This window comes from Talpa occidentalis, unplaced genomic scaffold, assembly GCF_014898055.3.
Source record: "Talpa occidentalis isolate TD23 unplaced genomic scaffold, MPIMG_talOcc4v2.1 talOcc4.14, whole genome shotgun sequence".
NCBI lineage: Eukaryota > Metazoa > Chordata > Mammalia > Eulipotyphla > Talpidae > Talpa > Talpa occidentalis.
Window position 1 is genome coordinate 11507871 of NW_023601433.1, and position 23573 is coordinate 11531443.

The following is a 23573-nucleotide window of genomic DNA, read 5'->3' on the forward strand; positions in this document are numbered from 1 at the left end:
ATAGTGATGGGCCTCCCCTGGTGGCACAGTGGTTGAGCACTGGGCTGCAAAGCTGCCTGCAGCCTCTGTAGCACTGGTTTGATCCCCGGCCGTCGGCGAGGGTCCCACATGGCGCGCAGACCTCTCCTGCCATGCCCGTTGCTCCCCTCAGCAGTGTACTTCGGTCCTTCTGCCTGTTCTGCTCCCCGCTCTGGCTCTGGTGAATTCTCTCACCCTCCTGCACTTCTGACTGTACCCAGTGCTTGTATAAATAAATAAATCTTTAAAAAAAAATGAATAGTGAACAACTTACATTAACTGTGATACTATAGTTCTGATTAGACTTGCTTTTTCACACCAAATGTCCTAGTGTTACTGATCTGAGTGTCTGTTGCTTTAGAGAGAAGCCATTATGCTAAGGGAGTGGAGGCATCTAAGATTTGTGGCATTACAAGGTCCAACTCCAACTCTTCAAAAGCTGTGGCTTTTCTTTCATGTCACCTGGTCCAGCCAGACCACACCTGTCACCTTCCCACTAGCTGTACCTGAAAGACACAGAGTTGCCTGTCTACACCCGAGGGGCTGACCACACAGGACACACTGAACGAGGACCTCAGTTGACACACACCTGAGACACACAATACTCAGATCAGACGGCCCAGTGTGAGACCCTTATGTCCGGGGCAGCAGCTCAACATGTCATATGGCCACGGAGATGCCCATCTCTGCAAACGGCCCAGTGGAAGACACACACACTTTAGTTCATTCAAAAGTATTTCTTAGAGGAAAGAGACTCTATAATGGGAAGTCATATGCCATCCCTGACCTCAAGTCACTCAGAAGAGATGAATATGAATGTTATGAAAAAGATTTCTAAATGCTTCTCTGGGGCCACGTTTTTCTAGTTTCCTTCATATGCCTCTAACCATCTTTCATCAATTCCCTTGACCACAGCTTAATCCTGGTGTCTCCCAGAAGGAAGCCCACTCTGCCCTTGCTCTGCCACCCCCCCGGGCCACCTCATCTCCAGACACTCTCTTCACCATCCCCTGTGGAGTGGGATCAGCCTGGCTGATCGGTCTAGCTCTCCTGCTGCTGAGGTTCTGGTCACCACACATTCTGCTACCTCAGCAGAAGGGATGCTTGTTAAGGGTCAACTGATTTCCTCTCAAAGTTCTTTATCTCAATGATACTTCCTATTTCAATGAATGCATGTGGCTATGTGTTGTGTGGACCAAAGACATATGAGAACAAAAGTCAGGTTGTTTTCCTGAAAAGTGAGTTAGTAGCGAAAATAGACCGTTGTCAAATTGGGTGTGGCAACTGTAGAAGATGGAAAAAATCATAAAGTTCTGCTTCCCCCCAACTTGATTGCTTCATCAGGGGCTTTTTATCTTCTGCCCAATGTTAAAAAAAGAAAGAAAGAGAAAAAACTGGAATTGGCACTCACCACACCGTAACTGTGACTTGTGTGAGAAAGGTGATGTGGAAGTCCAACCAGCAAATAAAAGGCCATCACCTCCCTCAAATAAAAGGCTGTCACCTCACCACAAAATGGTGGGAAAACATTTTCATGGCTTGAGTTAAGACAAAATGTTTGTATAAATGTTAGTATAATTTCTTCAGGTCTTTCCCTCAAACCAATTTTTCTGTTAATGGGTCAACTACTATTCGGTCAGAACAGTACGTCGGTGACCGTACTGCCTGGTCTGGCCTCCTGCCAGATCACCCCTGGAAATCCCTCTCCCCTGGGTTTCCAACTCTCTTGGTCCCACAGGGCATCTCTCCAGCCAGCTTCTCCACCAGTGGTGGCTCGGAGCAAGCTCTCTGTACATATTTATCGAATGTATTTTCTACTTAAAACTGGAGGAAGCACCAGTATCAGCAAAATCTGGGAGCATTCACTTGCTCAACAGAACAATGAAAAACCACGGCAAGACAGGTTCAGTCTTGTCTTCCTATCAGTCAGGTGTCCATCCCAGAGAATTAAATGTGGAATCAAGAAATTATCAGACACGTCTGATCAATGGGAATAAATCTATTTCTTTTTTTTTTTTAGATTTATTTATGCATACAAGAACTGGGGTACAGGCCAGAGGTGTGGGGGGTGGGTGAGAGGATTCACCAGAGACAGAGTGGGGAGCAGAACCGGGCAGACTGACTGAAATACACTCCTGAGGGGAGCAGCGGGTGAGTCAGGAGAGGTCTGCTGCACCATGTGGGTTGCTCCCTGGCCAGGGATCTAACTCATGCTGCAGAGGCTGCGGACAGCTTCATAGTGCTGCATCTTAACCCCCTGTGCCACCAGGGAGGCCCCGGGAATAAATCTATTTCTAATGGGTACTTTGATGTCTAAAATGAGTCCTAGTTTTTAATGCCACGGCTCATCTTTTAACTTTTTTCCTGATTATCTACTCATATAGATAGTTCTATAGTTTTCTCCCCGTCTCTCTTGTGTCTCCTCCCCTTTTTCTGTTTCATGTTAACTATGGAAGGAACTACTTGGTTTCGCAAGTGCACGTAGCAGAGGCTATTCAAAGTGACCTGAAATTTGATTTAGAGCTTGATCAGATATCTTTAAATAAAACAGGTTATTCCGTTTTCAAGTGGGTAGGTCCTCTGGAAATTTGGATGCATTTCAGTAAACTTTGCTAAGTGTCCAGAGGAGCCAGAAATGCAGTGTCTCATGAAAAAGTGGCTCCTTATCTAGAGATAAGGTGCAAGCAGAACACACAGACCCAGTCACAGTGCCCGGTCAGCCAGCAGGGCAAAGCTGGCGTGGGGGGCACAGACCCAGGACGGCCATTCTTCCAGCTCGGTGCCCTCACAAGCCACCTCCCACCACCCCGGGTGGGATCTCCGGGCGGCCACCAGATGGGTTTTTCAAACAACAAGGATGTTATTTGGAAACCACAGTCGGAGGGGATCCAAGCCCTGGCAGCGTGGCCCCGCCACGTAGGGAGGAATGTTTCACTTGTGACTGATTCCAAGTTTTCTGCAGCGGTCAAGTTGGTTGTAAAATAAAAGAGGCTCCTTCACCCATACTGCCAGGCTCCGCTGGCCCGGGAACCCCGTCTCTCAGGAGACAAAACTATGTTTACAAAAGAAAAGCTGACTGAGCCGTCCACACTGCGTGCCCGCCCCACGTGTTCTGTTGGGGTTTCATCCTGCCAGCCCCAGGGAAGGACTTCCCTAAGGAATGTTCCAGTCAGCAAGATCAGCCAAGAGTGAGATTCTTGGGTTTCTGGAGCTTGTCTCTAAGAGAGATCACGCTTGATCTGGTTTAAAATGTTCAAATGTTAACTAAGTGCCTCATAAATTTACCATTTGATGAACTAGTTGGGAATCCTGGATATTTGAGGTTTACATAAACTACTGTTTAGGCTATTTTTAGTTTAAATTAAGGCTTACTTGACTGAAAAATTCATGTTATTTTAGGTTTACGTCCCAGGACATCTATTACTTCTGGCAACATTACATTTAACAAAAGCTTTTAGCATTAGGCACACACGCTAACTTTTGACTTTAAGTGACTGTGGGATTAAGGACACAGATGGGCCTCATGTCACATGCGGCCCAGATTTATCAGACACAATAATCACTTCATGATTTTGAGTTGATTTTATCTTAAAACAAAATAACACATAGCTTCTGGAAATGCTGTATATATCACGCAGGGGGTTTTCAAAGAGCATTCCCACAATGCTCAGCTCTTCCGAGTTTCACCCTCAATTCCAAATGCCTTGGCAGATAGCCAGGTGTTCTAGACTCCCTACTTCTGCCATTTTGGAAGCTCTGCATGTCCCTGGTTCTGAGCCTACCTTACCTGTCTGTTTCTCGGAAGCTTTATGAATTTTCTCAGGGATTTTGATGTAAGGTATGAATCAGGCCCAGCCTCTCCTCAATGTAGTCTTGTGAAAGAATGCTCAGGGATGAAGAACCCAAGGGAACAGCTCCTTGCAAGTGTAGAGGGGCTGGGGGCTGGTCCAAGCCCAGTGGGCACAGTGCCTGGCAACCCCTATCAATAAATGTTCACTAACACTGCAGAAATAGGGACACCCCATGGCAGTTTTTCAAAAAGAAGATGCAGGTTTGTTTAAGTTATTTCTGATTAACATTGTAATAAATACAACAGGTTTGCACTGGAAGGGAAATTCTCCACAACCAGTACCTCTGCACTGTATCCCCCCATCTACAGCTACTCAGAAATGTAACTGACAAGGGTTAGAAGTCACCAGGGGTGACGGGCTCTACTTGCTTGCACAGGGATATGAGGAATATGGCTCTGTCCTGATCATCAATGACCCCATGTATAGGGAATACAAGAAATGGGCAGCAACATCCAAATAATCTCACTCCAAAGAAGTCCCTGTTGGATTCTGTTTTTGTGAAGGAAAAGGAACCTGCCAGCTTTCAGAGATTCAGTAGCAAGGCAACTACCAGAGTTGATTTGGGGGGGGGGTCTCCATAGAGTATGGTCACCTCCTCTGCACACAGGAGCATGACTACAAGAATAATTCCAAAGTCCCACAAAGCTCAGAACCACCAACAGGTAAATAATGGTGAGAAGACTTGTTAGGTGCCCTTTGCTTTAACGGATAATATCTCAATAGGGGAAAGTGCTAAGACACAGATGGATATGCGGTCTCCCAGCTAGGCAGAGGATTGATGTGACCAAAAGAATCAAGTTCTTGAATTTTTATATATGGGATTTTGATGTCAGGTGTAGGAGTGAAGTCTGGCCTGTGGCTGCATGTATGTGCGTGTATGGACATACACACAGACACACACACACAGAAGAATCACATCAAATACACCTTAAATTTTTAATTTAACAAAAACCAACTAATTGTGTTGGAAGAGAATGAACAAGAAGAGAGAATAAAACAACAACCATTCTGACTCTTGCTCCAGTCGATGAGCAGGTATTCAAGTGTCCACCTTGGAGGGGGTGTGATGACGCCATGTATCTGTTCTGCTCTCGGGGTCTCAGTGTCTCAGGTCTCTCCCTGTGAGCACAGGGTCCCCCTGAGGGGGATTCTGCTATTTTGTGACACACATTTTCCATACAACACAGACACAACGTGTGGCATCTTGGTAAGTGAAATTTAAGTGTTACTTGATGCACAAAGAAATGGCTGCCAGTTCCCACAGGGGTGGGCACGCTGGGTGTGAGGGGCTCGGAGACAAACAGTAGTGGCGTTGACTCAGCACCTTCCTAAGTAATTTTTCTTTTTTTTTTTTTAAAGATTTATTTATTTTTATACAAGAACCAGGGGACAGGCCAGATGTGCGGGAGGGTGAGAGAATTCACCAGAGACAGAGCGGGGAACAGAACAGGCAGACCGACGAAATACACTGCTGAGGGGAGCAGCGGGCGAAACAGGAGAGGTCTGCCATGCCATGTGGGTTGCTCTGAGGCCGGCGCGGATCGAACCAGCACTTCAGAGGCTGCGGACAGCTTCACAGTGCTGTGCTCACCGCCTGCACCACCAGGGAGACCCCTAAGTGATTTTTCAAAGGCTACCTTTAATGCTTATTTCAGAGCCTAACTCTGTGCAAGATGTGGCATCACTGGCTATTATCATTTGGCCCAAACCTTTTCATTTATTTTACCACATGTGTCTCCACAGCTGGCGGATGAACAAGCCTCGTTCTCAATGAGCACCTTTGGAGGCTGAGAGACCGGAGCGATTTGCTCAGGGTCACCCTCTGGGTTAGTTGTCTCACTCGCAGCTGAGTTTTTTCTCCGAAACCATCTTTCTGGGCCACACCGACTCCAACAGGCACCACGCCTGTCACTGCTGAGGAGTCTTTTCTTCTAGCACCTTCCCCACTGACCCTACTCTGCCCGGACACACAGCAGCTGGCTCTAAGCCCCAAACAGTCTCCAATTTCCTGACAGTTTTGATGAAAATATGTAAACAGTCAAGAGGATGATATGAAATCCTCCTCCTTGGGTAGAAGTAGAAAGAACCTGGCTTGGGAGTCAGAGTGACCTGGATGCAAATTCCAACTCTGCCTTTTACGAACATACTGTTCATGTTGCTGGCACAGGCCAGGCCTGGGTGGGGTTTACATTCTAAGGAATGGAGGTGAGGGTCACTTGGGGACACTCTCCACCCTCCATCCTCCCCACCAAGCACCTGGCAAGTGGTGGGCACAGAAGAGGCACAGAGAGGCCTCACATCGAGGCTCACACCTGAGTGAAGGAGCCTGTGTCCCTGAGCTGCGCCCCCGGGTGCCCTCAGAGCTACAAAGTGCATGAAGGAGCGTGGGAATGTCACCCAGCAGGAAAGAAGGGCTTGCAGATAACGGGAAAGTTTCTATCCCACCTCAATGCTTTTATATTCCACTTTTCTTCTGCAATGAGCTGACAGAACAGAAGGGCCTGTTCTGGCAGATGTGGCCCCGAAATGGTATGAGACCCCTGATCTGAGCCTTAGGGGCCCAACAGCTCTTGTAGGCAGTCCTCCCTGGGCCTGCAGACACCCTCTGGCTGCCTGTGGAGGATTCTCACTGGAAACCACTCTGTATACCAGTGTTCCCTCAATGAGAGAAGGCTGAAGATGGGGGTCCCACAGCCCCCCATTTCCTTTCACCCCCCCAGTAGCAGATCTTGGTTTGCATGCAAGCCACACTCTTGCTTGGTTCTCTCTGTTCAGCAGCCTGGGGCTGGTAAAGGCCCCAGGGATGGAGGTCTCTGTGGGGCTGAAGGGCAGCCATCTCAGGGAAAGGCTGCTTCCTGGCCCTGAATGCTCCTGGTCTCACAGGACAAAAGCGGGCCTAATGTTGCCACATGGTCTCATCCTTCTCTGCTCCACCAGCTCTCGGAGAATGGAGAGGGGCCTGCAGAGTGTGGATGTGACTTCAGAAGGAGCAGATGCTTGGGAACATTCCAGAACTTCCCTAAGTACAGTTTGCAGGAAACAAAACTGCCCTCCTGTCACCACTTGGACACCTGGAACTCTTGAGAAATGCAGGACAGGGGTGAGAGTTGGTTGCTTCCTTTTGCATATCTCCCAGTACTCCTTAGGGAGCCCATGTCTGAGACATTTCCAGCATCAGATATGCTCTCCAACCTCCCTACATATGCCAAAGGCCTGGAGGGCAAGAGCAGGAGAGGGAGTTAAAGACATATCGGATCTGAGAGATAGACACAGTATGTATCTACCAAGTAATGGATCTTGGTGGACACAGTATGGTTTGGGTATGATTAGTGGAATGTGGGTTTGGGATGAGGAACTTTGAAATTCTTTGTGATATTTATCTATCCTGAAACTTTTGCACATTAAAGGCATATTGTGGGGAGTTTATTGCTCAGGATATAGCTCAATTTCTAGATGAGACCCAGGCTTTAAATAGCCACATGATTTAAGACCAAGAGCTTTTGCAGTCCCTTCATCTGAGCCCATGTGGGAACCAGAGTCAGAGAGAAGTGACACCCCTTAGTCAACTGCAGCAAACACGCTAAGACTATGGTCCCTAAATGCTGGTCTGGGATCAGACGTCTGGTCTACCTCACAGGTTACTCCTTCATCCGACCCAGCCCCCCTGTGAATAGGGATGGAATGGTGGTGAAGACAGCAACTTGGGAATCACTCAAAGGTCCTCTCTAAATGTAAACTCATAGCCAGCCTCCAAAATGACCACCTTTTAGAAGTATTTACTTAAAAGAAACCCTCCAAGTTTATTGGTTTATATCAATCCTTTCATCACCAAAGAAACAAAAAAGGAGTGAGCATTCTTTTTTTCCCCCCTTTTTAATCATTGCCATTCTTCAACTAGGCAAGAAAATGTTAAGTTACACTTAGACTTAGCAACTTTGATTGTGTGGAAGTTTAGATTTAATAAATCTTCCATGGACAAATAGCAGCCGTGGCATTTCTCAGGGAGGGTTTTGCTCAGCTAATAGGAAGGGTCGCTTGGGGGTACGCATTCATTTCTAAAACAGCTCAAGTAAGTACACAGTAGGAATTCCAAAGATATAGAGGGGTGTAAGATAAAAACTGAGCCCCCACCCCCCACACAGTAGTTTCCTGGCCCCTGCTGTCTCCTACCTCCACCCCCAGACAATTCCTGTCACCATTTCTCCCAGAGCTGCTGTTTTAATGAGCCATGGAAACCAGCCCCTAGCACTTCCCACCCTCTTCAAAGGCAGAGCAGAAGAGGGGATTAGCTGACAGTGGGAGGGAGACAGAACCTGCACTGCCCAAAGTTCAAAGACCCCTGAGGGACATCAAAGGGTGCAGGATGCTTCAGGCAGGCAAGGCTAAGGACAGGCTGCTTCCTGCTGCTAATAGCCATCCCTCCCTTCCTTTCCATAAACACCACACATCAGGGGGGCTTTATGGCCTAATTATTTGGGCTCTACCTTTTCCACCTAGCCCAGGGGGCCAGGCTGGGGTGGGTTGGGGGTGCAGGGGTAGACATGCTGTACTCCTATTCCACCTCACAGCTCTGACATGCCTGCTGCAGGCTGGGAGGCCTGAGGGTTATCACCCCAAGTGAACTCAGCCCTGATCCTGCAGCAGGTGATCTCAGGACTCCCATAAGACCCTGCTGCCCCAGTGCCTTTGCTCCTGCCCTTTACTCGAGTGGATACCCCTGTCCACCCCCACAAAGGAAATCCTGTGAGGATTTCTTGGCCTCCTGCCTGTGAGGCCGAGACTGTAGAAGCCCTTTAACCCTTTCCAGACAGAAGGGCCCCTGCATCCTGAATTTCAAGCACCAGGGCCCTTCTCTGCAGGCCTCCCTAGGGGCAGGACTGTCATTCTTCACCCCTCAAGAGCCCAGAACCACCCACAGCACCACAGTCAGGCTAATCATGCAGAAGGTGCTCATCTGCAGTGTAAGTTGATCTCAGAGACGAAACAAACCAGTGTGACTCTAAGAACTTTTCTGCAGGCTTCACGAACCCTATGGTCTGGCTGCCCCTAATTTAGGTGGCAGGTGAGGCTGAGCTCCTGGCCCCACCCTTGGCTTCCTGCGAACCCTTTCTCCCGAGCAGGAGCAGGGAATAAATCAGAAACAAGCAGCCGCACTGCCCATTGGCAACAATAGGGAGCCCACCCTCCTTTCCTGGATATAAAGCAGGTCACATCCTGCCTAATGAAACATAACACGAATGAGATAGGATGGAATTTCAAAAGCAAATTCTAGAAACTGAAAGCCAGGAGGGACCCAGCACAACTTCTGTAACACCCTGGTTCTCAACATGGTCACACGGGGGTGGGAAACACGGACCTTGGCTCTCAGCGCCAGAAGTTCTGGTTTCACTGACAGGAAGCATGGCCTGAGCATCTGGATTTTTAAATGCTCTCAGGGGATTCTAAAGTCCATGAACATTTGAGAACCCTGCTACAGAGCACACCAGTGGGCCTCAAACTTCAGGGCACATGGGAACCCTTGGTGGACCTATGAAAACTCCCAACACTTCAGCCCCAGCCAGAGTTTTGGATTCAGTAGGTAGGTCAGTCCAAAGTAGGGGTCAGGGAGTGAGAATCTACATTTCTAGGTCCCAAGTGAGGTTGAAGCTGCTGGTCTAGGCAGACCGGAGAGCCATGGCTAATGGCTTTACTAGGAAGCAGTTGCCCTAGATGAAGGTGAGAGTCACCTGGGACACTTGGAACATTCCAGTACTGAGGCCCACCTCCAACAAGGTAAATGAGGATTTCTGGGGGAGAACCCAGGTGTCATAGTGTATAGGGCATCCCAGGTGAGTCTAGTAAACCTCTAGGACTTGGGCTCTAGAAGCAGGTCATTCCTGCCCTTTCCATGCACAAACCCCAGGCCTGCCTTCTCAGGGAGCAGCGAGCAAGCCCCCACACCTCATGATGCAGCAGAGCCTGTCTACTTCAGATGGTTCTCTTGTAGCTCTTTGCTTTTCTCTTCTTTTACCCACACATTTCAGGGAGAGGTCCAAGCTATCATATGGATGGCAGGCGTTCTCGCCAATTGTTTAGCCAACCACAGACTTGGGATCATCACTGATGGAGGACAAGAATAGAAAAAAAAAAAAAAAAAACAACTGAAAAGGAGGTGTGCCACAAGACCAGAAACCTGACTCACAAGGAGGTGGGGGTAGAAGAGATTAGTATAGCCATTGACACAGTTAAGGAAACCAAGATCCTTAGGCACAGACACAGTTGCAGAAACTAGTATCCTTAGGTGCGAACGCCTAGATTACAAAGCATAACATCCAAGCAGGTATCCGAGGGCATGCAAAGGTAAAGATAATGGAGATTGAGCCCATTGTGGAATCTCCTGTCTCTTTCAAATTCTCATAGTTCTCTGAAATCAGCAAGCAACTGACGACTCACAAGGAGTGACTCTTCCCAAACAGAAGACTGTATCAGTGCAGTCTACGCACAGGCTCGAGGTAGCAATCCCACTGTCCACCTGTGACTATGCAGGTGCCCCTTTTCACCAGTTCTCCTGCAGGGCAACTCTCTCCTGCCTGCCCGTGACCTGTCAAGGCTGCCCGCCTGCAACCACGCAGGCCTCTCTCAGCAAACCTGTCCCTTCTGGGGCAGCACTTCCTGTCCACTTGTGTCTCTTCCTGTCCACTTCCTGTCTGTATCTTTAACTGTTTTATCCCTTCCCTAATAAACCTGCACTTTAAATATAACTAATGTCTCTGTCTCGTGGAGAAACTCGCTGTGTATCGCTCAAATGGGAGCTCTGGTGACACCTTTCCCAGAGTGAACCCAAGGACCCTGCACTCCAAACCCACAGACTCCAAAAACCACAACAATCACTTCTTGACTGTTGTTTATTTCTGCCCAGATCCCCAAATCTGGGATTCGACTAGGAAGGCCATAACTCTGGACACATGCAAAATACAAGGCCCACGTCTCCTCTAAATACTGTCCGCTGGGGCCTCCCTGGTGGTGCAAGGGGTTAAGATGCCACCTATGAAGCTGTCCACAGCCACTGCAGCATGAGTTTGATCCCCAGTGAGGGAGCTACCGACATGACGCAGCAGACCTCTCCTGTCTCACCTGCTGCTCCCCTCAGCAGTGTATTTCGTCAGTCTGCCTGTTCTGCTCCTCACTCTGCCTCTGGTGAATCCTCTCACCCCTCCCCACACCTCTGGCCTGTACCCCAGTTCTTGCATGCATAAATAAATAAATCTAAATTATTAAATCCTAGCTTGTGTGGTTCTCTGGAACACCCTGGGTATTGTATATATAGACTCATTGTTCTCTAACACCAGGGTTTAATTTTGAAATTTCCACACAATTGAGACTTTGGGAGCTTGGTTACTGCTATTTTATTTTCCTTTTTATTTAATTTTTTTGAGGCTCTTGTTAGGCAATACTTTTTATCTTTAAAAAAAAAAATCTTCACTTCCCCTAGGATAAATTATAGCTTTTTGCAGTAATCACTACTGCTTAACTGGCACGCAATTTGCAGGATAAAAATATATTCTCTTGGCCGTCTTAATGACTGTGTACAAAACGTGTCCTCAAACCCTCTCTGGATGTTGGCTCAGAGCAACGATCCTATTAAGAGGATGGAATGCGGTTTCAGGCAAGGCCAAAAGCATTGCATAAGCGATAATTGATATTTTTACTAGCGGCAACTTTGTAGTTGATAATGGGTTATTGAAACAGGAAAAGAGGCCCTCTCCACAGAATCCCACCTGAGATGTAAAGAGAAAAGGTGTTCCCGACAAATGCCTCTCAATGTCAATAAAGGGCTGTTCCGGCAGGTTGCACAACTTCCAGACTGTGCAGCCCAGGCTGAAAGCAGCAGAGCAGGCCCTGGTTCTGCGTCTCCACTACTGCAGCCAGGACGGCGGCTGCCGACTCAGATGCCCCTTCCAGTGCATGAGACTCAGCCTGCGTGGGACTCGACTGCCAAAGAGGGGCCAGAAATAGCACAGTATGAGTGCCCTGTGCCCTGTCCCTATTCCTTTTTTAAAACTAATTTTGACAATGGCCTTTATTTAAATGTCTGCTTTCAACCTGTATAGATGACTGTCGCATCTGGCACGGCGGCAGAGCACAGACTAGCTGCCCTGCGATAATAGCTGTCAAAGGCATAGCCGTGTGTCCTCATCGTGGGTCACTCCCCTGGCCAACAGCTCTGGTCTGATCCAAGTAGGAGGTCGGGGGGATATCACTGAACTGAAGAGGGCTGAGGACTCACACTTCATAAAACACCATAGGGTCCTCTCCCACCCTCTGCATTTTGAGATCTTCAAGAGAATCCTAGTACTTTAGGAAAAGGAACCAACACTGCAATTCTCACGCGTAAAAGAGACCTGTACGGGAACAGTGGCTGGCCAGCCCGGGAGTGGGGAGAAGGCCTGCTAGGCTGGAAAGGGTCTCCACACCCTGGGGGAGGCTCCTCACCAGAGGCTTGGCTACCTCCACCCTTTGTTCATTTTTGCCACATGATTCTCTGTCCCATTAAACCACCAGCGCAAGCTCAGCTCCCTCAGCTCTCATCAGAGCCCCATCTAGCTGGGGGCAGGTGACATGTCCCGGCCCCAGAGGCTCTGTGTCCTGTGCCCCAGAGGACAGCCACGGGGCGGTCTCCCTTGGGACTTTGCAAGATTCCTTACATCTTCCTTCGCTTCCTCACTTTCCTGTCATAGGTGTACAGCACATTTATTGTTCTCAAAGTCTTTCTTTGGGGGGCACTAGCTGGAAGACACCTGAGGGAAAGGGAGAACTGCAGGTAGTTGGACCCGTTGTGGCGCGCATCCCCTCAACAAGGCTGTCCTGTCCTCCAAGCCAGCTACACAGACCCTGGGCAACGGCCTGTCTGTGCTTTGCCTTCCAGGCCCTGCTGCCCTGGCTTTGAGACTTCCACGAGGTCTCTCTTCTGAGCCAACCCAAGGGGCTGGCACACAGCCACTTGCACGGCAGACATTCCAAGCTGCACCTACGCCCGGCCGAGTCCTGGGGCCCTGGGGCCCAGTCTCGCTTCCCACTTTCCCTGCTGTTTGCTCTGGTTCCAGATGGCACCATGACCCATCAGCATAGACACGTTTCTGTCATAAAGGGCCATCCCCAAAAAGGAGGGAAGGCTTTGCCAAGCCAACTGCCCCCACTCCCCTTGTGAAAAGCAGAGAGTGCTTCCGAGCTCCAAATGCAGCCAGGAGCCGCACCGCCCCTGCCCTGGCCCCAAGAGCCTCTTCTCCCCCGGACAGGGGAAATCAAGGACTCGGCTCCGAACCAGAACCCGTGTGGAGCCAGGCTCCTTTTTCAGCTAATTGCACAGCCACTAGCCAGAGCCCGGTCTGCAAAGCCAGAGGTGACCCACTTGGGGGCTCTGAGTAAAGAGCAGCGTTTATCAGCCACAGTGACAGGGGCGTGTGGGTGAAAAATGCTTCCCACAGCGCAGAGCACAGGCAAGACGTCTGTCCCTGCCGCTGTAACTAAGAGGACAGGGGTGACGACGAAGATGTTTACATTAACGAGTTCAGGTCCCCAAACCTGGCTGGGTGGAAGGAAGGTTAGGAAAACACGGTGCTCAAATCCCACCTGCAGAAACCCTAATTTAATGGGTATGAGGTGTGGCCAGGATGTCTGCATTTTTAAAGACCCTCAAGGCACACTCTCTCTCCTTTTAAACTTTTAATTTTGAAAAATTATAGCTACATAGCTGGAAAGAAAAATAGAGGGAAGTGTTGGGTACTCTTTCCTGCCTCCCTCGTCGGTCACAGGGGGCATAATGACAGCTCGATGTCTAAGCAGGAAACTAGCGTCGGTACACACGTGCCCCGCTTCATGTCAGGGTTGCAGCCTGAGACATTCCTCAATGCATGACTTCGGGCTTGTGCAAATGTCATAGATGGTGTCGCCAAGCAGGCACCTCGGCTGGGGTGTAGCATTTTGCTTCTGGGCTGCAAACCTACACAGCGTGTTAATGCACAGAATTTTGCGGGTAACTTAACACGCTGCTGTCTGTGTATCTCAACAAATCTGGTCCTAGAAAAACTTTCATATATTATAAAAATAGAGAATCAAAAGTGGTATTTGCACCTGCCCAGGGCACTTGGCACAGATGGAGCTTATGACCGGGTGAGTGAGCATGAAGGCCCTGCCTGGACAAGGCTGGCCACACCACACCACAGACTTTAGGCACTGTGCACTAAGCTGCACGACATTTACAAAAATATTAGTCTTTCTTCAATAACAAATTAACTTTAGTTTACTATAACTTTTCACTTTATAAACCTAGATTTTTTTAATGTCTTCAGTTTTTGTAATAACTTGTAGCTTAAAATACAAACATTATGCAACTTACACAATTATTTTCTTTATATGCTCATTCCATAAGCATTTTTCTCTATTTTTAAAATTAAAAAATTTTTTTTTTTACTCTTTAAAACTTTTTTTAAATTGAAGATATAAACACACACCTTCGCCTAGGCCTACAAGGGCTGGGACCTCTAATATCAGTGTCTTCACCCTCCACATCTCATCCCACAGGAGGCTCTTCAGGGGCAGAAACTTGCAGGGAGCTGTGGTCGCCTCTGGTAGCAATGACTTCTGGAGGTTGTCCTGAGGTCTCCCTGAAGTTTTTCCAGAGGAGATGTCTCTGTTTGCAGCAATATGGCCATGGCGGTTTTCTTGGTTTCTTTTCTTTAGGACAGATGTGCCTGCAAGCAGGCAAGGCACGATGAGCATTCTTCTCAATTCAGGAAAACCTTGCCATATTGGGGTCCCGTTGACACACTTTTCCAGAGCTTCTGTGAAACCCTTCACTTGACTTTCTCTTCTCTTCTGCAGTTTTCTTTTCTCCTGCTCTTCTTTAGTTGTAAGATCCTGTTCTGGTTCTGCCAGCTCCTCATGAGTCAGTTCCTCAGGACAATCCCCCTGGGAGCCTCTCAAAAATTACCCTCACCCACAGCCAGGTCCAAGCTTGTTGGTTTTGAAACATCATCCCCCTTGGCAGAGCCTTTGACACCATGTTGGAACCTTGAGTATCTTCACACAGGTGCCATTCGTATACTCCTTGGCAACTTCACCCCAAGCCCAAGCAAGGTTCTTTTTTTTTTTAAGATTTACTTTATTTATACAAGAACCGGGGTACAGGCCAGATGCACGGGAGGTTGAGAGAATTCACCAGAGACAGAGCAGGGAACAGAACAGGCAGACTGACAAAATACACTGCTGAGGGGAGCAGTGGGCAAGACAGGAGAGGTCTGCTCGCCATGTGGGTTGCTCCAAGGCCAGTGGGGATCGAACCAGCACTGCAGAGACTGTGGACAGCCTCACAGCGCTGTGTTCAACCACCTGCGCCACCAGGGAGGCTCTCCAGCAAGGTCCTTGATGCAGCCATAGATGCTGTAATCCTTCCAGAATTCTATCAGTGTCTTCTCCATTGTAGTATTAGCCTGAGCAAAGGCCCTGCTCAAACAGTAGGCTTAATAGCTGCTATAATGCTTCGATCTATTGGCAGGATCAAAGAGGTGATATATGGAGCGATATACCACTTAGATAATGGGATAAAAATCACAAGTAAGAGGAGAATGCTGGGGAACATTATTAATAAATAAGCAAAATCTTGAAAGGTTTGTTATTCTCCAAACAGCACGCTTCCATTCTGGTGGCGTAGCAATCCCGGAGGGTGTCTTGGAAGAGGAGCTGGGGCATCCATGCTTCTTGTTGCTCCTGTAACATATGGGTAGTGTGTGCTTACTGAGGCCACAACATTGCTCGGTGATAGGAGTGTTGGGCCCACCATCACATATATGGTTTATTCTCCCTGTACCAAGTCAAAAAAGGTTTTAATTTGTAGCCTAACCATTGCTCCCAGGCTAGCTGTTTATCCTGTCCTTAAAAGCCTTAGAATCGGGCACTGACTTGGCCTCCTTATGGATGAAAGTGCTGAATTCCAGGCATTTATTTCCAGAGCAGGGAGGTTCCATCCATACTGAAGATTTATTCTGGTAAGTAAATTTTCTTCACAATCAGCTTATTTAGAGTTTCCAAAACTTTTTCAGCTGCCTTTACATCAGCGCTAGTGGGTTCAAGACTCACTTTCACATTAGGTAATGAGTAACAATTCTTGAATCGTTAAACCACCCAGAGCTAGCAGTAAATTCAACATCATTGTTGGGTCCAACCTTTTCTTTCAACATTGCAAACAAACGTTTGCTTCAGTTATGATTGTCATGGTGCTGAGAGGGATATGCTTCTGAATCTGGGCTTCATCCAGGTCATTAGAAGTTTCTCCATATCTTAAGGTCCTTTTCAAACTTTTATTAGTCTCCTTGCTTTCGGTGAAACAGATCTTTCAACAGCTTCTGTCATTTCCTTTTTTTTTTCTTTAATACTGCAGCAAGAAGACGTGGCTGACTAGCGAGCAATAACATGACTGATTTTCCACTTTCCTAGTTCTTAATCACTTTTCATTTCATTTCCGGGTCAATTGCTGAAGGTGGCCTCTTAGTGGCAACATCAGCAGTGGAGCTTGTCTGCTCAGGGGAGGACATGACCAACAAGACAACATGAGATTAAACCAAGCACAAGGGGAAAAGAAGATATCCAAGACTGGGTAACATTAGATGTGCAAGGTCACTGCCCGCAGACAATGATGACATTATGATGGCCACGACATTACTCGGTGATAGGAGTGTTGGGCCCACCATCACATATGTGGTTTATAGTTGAGCAAAAGATGTTATGTGTTGCGTGACTGTACAATCCATAGTGCATATTCAGATCTCACCAATTAAGCATGGACGTGCACACACTCATGTGTGTGTGTGTGTGTGTATGTGTGTAGTTTAGGCAATTTGATTACATATGCAGCTTCCTGTAACCATCACCACAATCAAGAAATTTTAGCATCACAAGACTATACCTTGTTATAGCCATACTCGTGCTTCTCCCCACCCCTTACACTTTCACATCTGCTAATCTTTTTATCTGTTACTTCATTAATGCTATGTAAATGGAATCATGCAGTGCATATCCTTAGAGGACTGTCTTTTATCACTCCTTCAGGTTCATCCAAGTGGCTATGTGTTTCCCTAATTCACTTCCTTTTTATTGCTAAGTAATATCCAGAATATGGATATACCACAGTTTGTTTAACCATTCACCCAATAAAGGCATTTGGGGAGTTTCAAATTGTTGTCTCTTATAACTAAAGCTGCTATAACTACTTATGTACAAGTTTCTGAGTAAAAATGTTTTTATTTCTCTGGAATAGTGTTCAAAAGTGCAATCACCTGTTCTTTTTCTATATATTTACATCACTGTTCATTTTTGTACAATGTCTGACTTCTCCTCTTAGGGGTTGTCTCCATAAAATCCCACCACCAAGTCACCCATGAACCATCACCATAGTCTCTTGTGTGCTTTCTGCCCCTGTTTCAATCACTTGTTCTTATAGCAAATTTTGTTACTGATTTCCATTTAGATTTCATTTCTATCAGAGAACATAGATGATCTCATTCTGTTAAATTCATTAAGGTGTGTTTCACAATCCAAGCTATGTCCTATCTTAGTGACTGAAAAGAATGTACATTTTGCTAGTGTTGGATGGACTGGTCTACACAGGTCAGTTTGACCCTATTGTTTGATGGGATTATACAGTTATTTTCTATTAACTTGTAATTAATTATTGAAACATTTATTTAATGCTTTGAAATTATTATCAAAATACTATAAACATCTGTCACTGGTATCACTTCATGGACTTTTCTCATTCAAGTTGGGATTTTCCTGGTCCTGGCGGGATGGGTGATCTTCAACTCCATCCTAGGTCTCACACTGACTCTGGCTATGATATTGACAGGATCTTGATCTATTACAGCAGGAAGTCATGTGCTTGGGTTTATCATGCCAGTTCCTGTCTACTTTCGGGGGCTAGTGTTCCAATGACACTTTAGTGCCTGCAGTGCTATTCTGGTCTGCCTCATTTCCCTACAGTTCCTGGGCTCCTGTTCAGTCCCTGCTAGTGACATCTTCAGGAGCAGAAGGCACTTCCCTGGGTTGCCTGGTGTGGCTGGACCTGATTCTCCTGGTGCCACTGGGAGGAGGAAAGAAAGACATAGGACCTCACTGCCACTGCTGGTGGGTTGGGCAGCTACCTCATATCCTGGTCGTGGGGCAGGAGTTAGTTGATTTGGGTGCAGTTACAGATAGATCAGTTGGCCCATGGCACCCTATTTGTAGAGTGAATGTCAGCGTTCCCCACTACATCTCTATTGGTTTTGCCTTTCCCAGTCTTGGCCAGATCAAGTCAATAGGTTCTCGGGGTTCCTGCCTATGTCTGTTGAAGGTTCCAGGTCGCAGGCCTCTAGCCACCTCATCTGGGATGTGAAAATCCCTGGGCCTCATTTTCCTTTCAACAAAATGCAAATAATAATGGTATTATAGGATAAGGTGCAAATGAATGCAATCATGCATTGCTTGCTTGACCACTTTGCCAGGGGGTCAAGAAATTGGGTACTCAGAATTTCTGCATGCCACTCTCCCTTCCATCTGTGTGCCAGCTTTATGTCTGATAAACTGCCCCTCTCCACATGCAGATCATGACCACAGCATTAAATCAGGGTGCGCCATGGCCCAGCCTCTCTCCCAGGCAGGCATCTCTCTAACATTCATGCTTTGCATAAGGTCAACCAGCATGTCCATTTACCGGCAAGCGCATCAGCCCACAGTTTTCCTCGCTCCCATTAGGAGTGATGAGGGTTTTGCAAAATCTGCTGGGTGTGACTTGTTACCCCTAGATTCTTGGCTGACCTCCGAGACTGCTTCTTTCAATTCTTAGTGCTCACAAATTATGTTTGACTAGCCATTCTGGAATCCTTTCCCCAAACAATCTTAATATCAAAAGTCTAAAATGTCTCATTTCCATTTATCTCTTTGCCCTTTTGCAGTGGCATTTGCCTATGCTCAGCAGTCAGCGCTCACTGCTCTTCCTTCACTGCTCCCCACGGTCATCAAGGCAGGCTGGCATTCTCATTTGCAAACAAGTCTTCTCAGTCCAGGATGACAGAGCCTGAATGATGGGGAGCAGCTGGTGACCTCTTATCACCTCCTCCATTATCTGGGTCTTCAGTTCCTATAGTACAAGTTGTCCTATGCAAACGCGGGGTATGTGAGCCCAGTTGGGACTTGTGGGGTAACCAGGTCACAATGACAATGACTAGTGAGTGACAAAAGCCATTCAATTACAAAATTCAGCATCCTTCATCTGGTGGTCTTCAAAAGGGGTACCTCCCCAAGCCTTTACCAGTCCACAAGTTTGAAAATATACTTGAGGGGAGAGGGAATTGCGGGGAGCTCAATTTTCCTTCTATTTTGGGAACTAGCCCGCCAAGTTGCTTTTTCTGATCCATTTTTTGCCAGAAAAGGAATTTTATGAGTACTTTCTAGGGGTTGCAATATGTACAAGGAGAAAACAGTCCAGAAGTCCTGTGTCAGTTGGGCACCAGGTCCAAGCTCCAGAGGTGGACCAGCTTCTCAGGACACATGATTCAAGTCCCAGTGCAGCAAGAAGTGACCACACTCATGGACTTTGGGATTCACTCTTAACCCCCAGTTTCCAGCAGGTTCCATGCAGTATTTGGGTACTGCACTGGTCTTCCTAGAGTTTGGGTGACAGTCTGTCATATGTGGAAAGAGAAAATGATGCCTTTTCTACCAGATCCTGGCTCCCAGCAGGGCAGCCTCAGGCAGGACTCCTCACACATGGTCACTGGCAGAAGGATGGGAAGAAGCCAGTCTTAGGAGAAGCAGTCGCTCACAAGTCAGCCTCCAGACTGAACAGAAAACCTGAATGCAAGTCGCAGAGGAGCGACAGGAATGGCAGCTTGCAAAGCCTGAGGGCGGGCACCTCTGTCCAACACCACCACTTTGGGAACTTTTAGGGAGCATTTGCCATTTCTGCTCAGTGTTTGAGTCCTGCTGATTCCTTTCTCCCATTTTCTATATGGAAAACCCCCAATTCATGGGCAAACCAAACTCTGCTTGGCTTGTGTTCCTGACTGGGTTGTCAACATCTAAGAGTTGCCACATTTTATGAAGTATCAAGTGAAGTATTCAGACTAGACTCGAGGTCTCTTTCCGCTGGGAGTGTGGATGGTGGCTGTCCCAACCACATGCACAAAGCAAGCTGGTCTGCCAGCTAGAGTGGATGCCCTGTGGAAACCTAGCAGGAAGCCGGTGGGAGACCCTGCAGAGCCTGATGGCACGATGGGGTGGTAAATAAAGTATGGGTGGACAAAGGCCACAGACAAGAGTGTAAGCACAGGGCAACAGAACTATTCTAAAGACTCCCCATGGAAAAGCTTAGGAAGGAAAACAAACAGATTTTCTCTTCAACCCACCAAGAGGGAGGGACTGACTCCTTCTTTGCCCACTTCTGAACTGGGTGTGGGGTGGGGGAGTTTTAGGTGATAACTGTCAAATCAGTAAGGACTACTGGGGCTCGCAGGGGGGACAGGAAAGGAGAGGGATTTCTGGGAATTCCGCTAAGTGAGCCAGATAGCATGTGCAGCAGGTAGTTGCTATAAGATGCCCCGCCACCCTTTCCTTTAGAACAGCTGACTTCCTGCTGTAGGGGAGCAGTTTCTGACACCCAGGATGATGATAGCAGATGAGCCACAAAGATGAACAAGTCCTTAATTAATCCAGGTGCTCCCCCCACCAGGGAGCCTCCAACATGGTCAAATGGAGGTTTTCTAGGTGTTATTTACCTAACAAGCACGTGCTTCTGTCTGAAACCAACTTATGCATGCCTCTCTGTCCCAGGCTGGGGTCCTCAGGGTGTCAGAGGATACCTCACATTCTCTGGAATTTTCCATCAGTGATGAACAAGGATGTCAGGCATGAAACCAAATACCTGGAAGCCAAACAACTGGGGGAAAGGGGTGTCTCTTTAGTCAGCTTAGGCTGCTGTAACAAAATGCCACAGATTGGGAGGCCCACCAACAACAGAAATTCTTTCTCACAGTTCAGATAAGGGTGACAGCCGGTCAGTTTCTAGTGAGTTGCATTTCTGGGTGACAGCAGGCATCCTTCTCACTGAAGCCTTACCTGGCAGAAAGAGGGCTACCTAGATCTACAGTCTTTTCTTATAAGGGTACTAATCCCAATCATGGGGCTCCACTTTCATGCCCTAATCTCTTCCCAATCTCACCTCCAAATAGCATCACACTGGGGGTTAGATTTCAATTATGTAATGGGGGGGTGCACACAAACATTCAGTCCGTAAGAGGGTACTTGGTCTAGAGAGAAAGTTGCATCATACCACCCGCTCCACCCTGCCACCTCTCATGGAACTTACAAAGCCCTTTCCAAGTAACGGTGACCCTGTTGTTGGTGGGTCTCCCAATCTGTGGCATTTTGTTACAGCAGCCTAAGCTGACTAAAGAGACACCCCCTTCCCCTAGTTGTTTGGCTTCCAGGTATTTGGTTTCATGCCTGACATCCTTGTTCATCACTGATGGAAAATTCCAGAGAATGTGAGGTATCCTCTGACACACTGAGGACCCCAGGGTGACAAGACTGGTCCACTTCCACATGGGTTTTTTTTTTATAAACAGACAATGCCAACTTACAATATTGATCACGATAGTCCAGGGCTGTCAATGAATTTTCTTTCACAATTTTCTTTTACAATTTTCTCCATATTTTCTTTCCTCCAGCTGCCTCTATTGTAAGATGACAGTACATAACACATAGAACATACAAAATACATGTTCAACGATGGATGATGTTCTGGGGAAGATTCCCTGTCAACAGTAGCCTATTAGTAGTTAAGTGTGGGGAGAGGCAAAAGTTACACACACGTTTTCAACCACTCGACAGTCGGTGCCCCTAACTAACCCTCAAGTTGTTCAAGGGTCCATTGAAAAGGCAGCTCCCAGGAAATCACGTGAGGAGGCTCAGCCTCAGCAAGAGTTCATTCACTTGTGTGAGGGGCAGGGCTCCAAGTTTGGGGCTCCCCTCCCAGCCTCCTCTCTGCCACTTACAGCCGTGGGAAGGGCAGTAACCTGCCATCTGCAAAATGAAGCTAAGCCGCTTCAGACGTCCCTTCCAGCTCTGAGAACCATGAGAAAAGCCGCGTAGGTGAAGCTGCCAGAAGCTCTGGCAATCTAAAGAGAAAACTGGACTGCATCTAATTCCTGGAATAGTCTGTCATGTAAGGGAGTTCTGAGGGGATTTCAGCATTTGGTTCTGCAGCCAAACTCAACTTTCCTCCCGTCTCCTCAAACACCGTTTCGGACGACCTTGTTTTCAGTCAGGCAATGAACCGGACAATTAAATGCAAAGAATTCCTGGGCTAGAGGAGACTTGGTGACCTTCCCTATTAGTCCTGAACCCCCGATCCAGCTGGGTTTTCCATCACGGCAATAACGCCCAGCCGGAGCTGCTCGGACGGGCTCAGCAGGCAGGTGGGGCTGCATCCGCCGGCTCCTGGGAGCTTGTCACAGTTTTCCCTTTGTGGGTTTTTTTCTGTGTTCCCCTCCCAGGCCAGGCAGATCGGGGAAGGCGCCGGTCAAAGTCCTCTTAAGGACAGCAGCTCTGGGCTTTCCAGGTCATTGGAAGAGTGTTTTCTCCTCCATTGGACTCCACGTTAGGGGCAGATTCCAGAGGAAATCCTGGTGACCTCCCTGCAGTGCCTGTTAACACTGGGCAGCGAGGAATCCTTGCTCAGAGCAGAAAAGTCATAAATAGGCCGTGCCATAGAGCGTTCCCGGCTGGGCCTCCCCCTCCACATCACCAGAAGGAAATTCTGCTTTTATTTGTGTGGGAGGAGGAGAGAGGAGAAAAAGCAGAGCTGGAATGAAGGACGGGCTCAGGGCGATGCTGAGTGGGGCTGAGACACCCGGGACCACGGCCGGCGCCTCCCAAACCCGCCGCCGCCTCTGAGGTCGCGAGCCCTTCTCAGCTCAGCGATGACTCGAGGCCGAAGGATGGCAGGCGTGTTAGTGTGAAAGACCCTGCAATTTTCAGGGAGTAAAAACGATAATAAAAAAAAGGAACTCTGAAGGCCAGGTCTGACCCTGGGATTTAGGCAAGACAGCCATGCCCTGAGGATGCTCACGTATGGACGCCGAGGAAATGGCTCTCAGGCAGCACCTCTGCATAAACCTGCGGGCCCTGAGCAGTCCTAGCACCACCAAGCACCCTGAAACCTGGAAGGGGAGGCTGCAGGGGGCTGGGGAGCTGAGTGGGATGAGACCCCACGTGCCTGTCGAAATGCCCAGCTGAGACTTGCCTGTTTGAGAACCAGACCCCAAACCCCAGGGGCTTTCTGCAGGCCTCCTGGGGGAGGTGGCCCTCTCCCCATTTCTGTTCTGTGAGAGAGCCTGAACACTGCATGTGAACACAGACACCCTATATCCAAATGGAACAAAGCATGCTCCCCCAATCCCCAGGATCTCTACATAGGAGGTTTCCAGAAAGCCTCTCTTTGCTGTACCTTCCTCATAAGGTAGGCCCAGCTGATACCTGTGCTGTGCTTATCGGGTTGAATGTCCAGGACAAGGGTGTCCAGTGCAAGGGTGTCCAGGGCAAGATCTACCCCTGGATCTGCTGCCTGCGCACACGTGGCCTGGGTTCACTCTGCATAGGCCTCACGCCATACCAGGCGGTTCCTTCTAATAC

General features: G+C 48.1%; 1 protein-coding gene across 1 annotated transcript in view; it reads right to left on the bottom strand.

Moving 5' to 3' along the window:
• ADAMTS17 (ADAM metallopeptidase with thrombospondin type 1 motif 17) overlaps positions 1-23573 on the bottom strand; it is a 239828-nt gene that overhangs the window by 106717 nt on the left and 109538 nt on the right. The window lies entirely within an intron of this gene.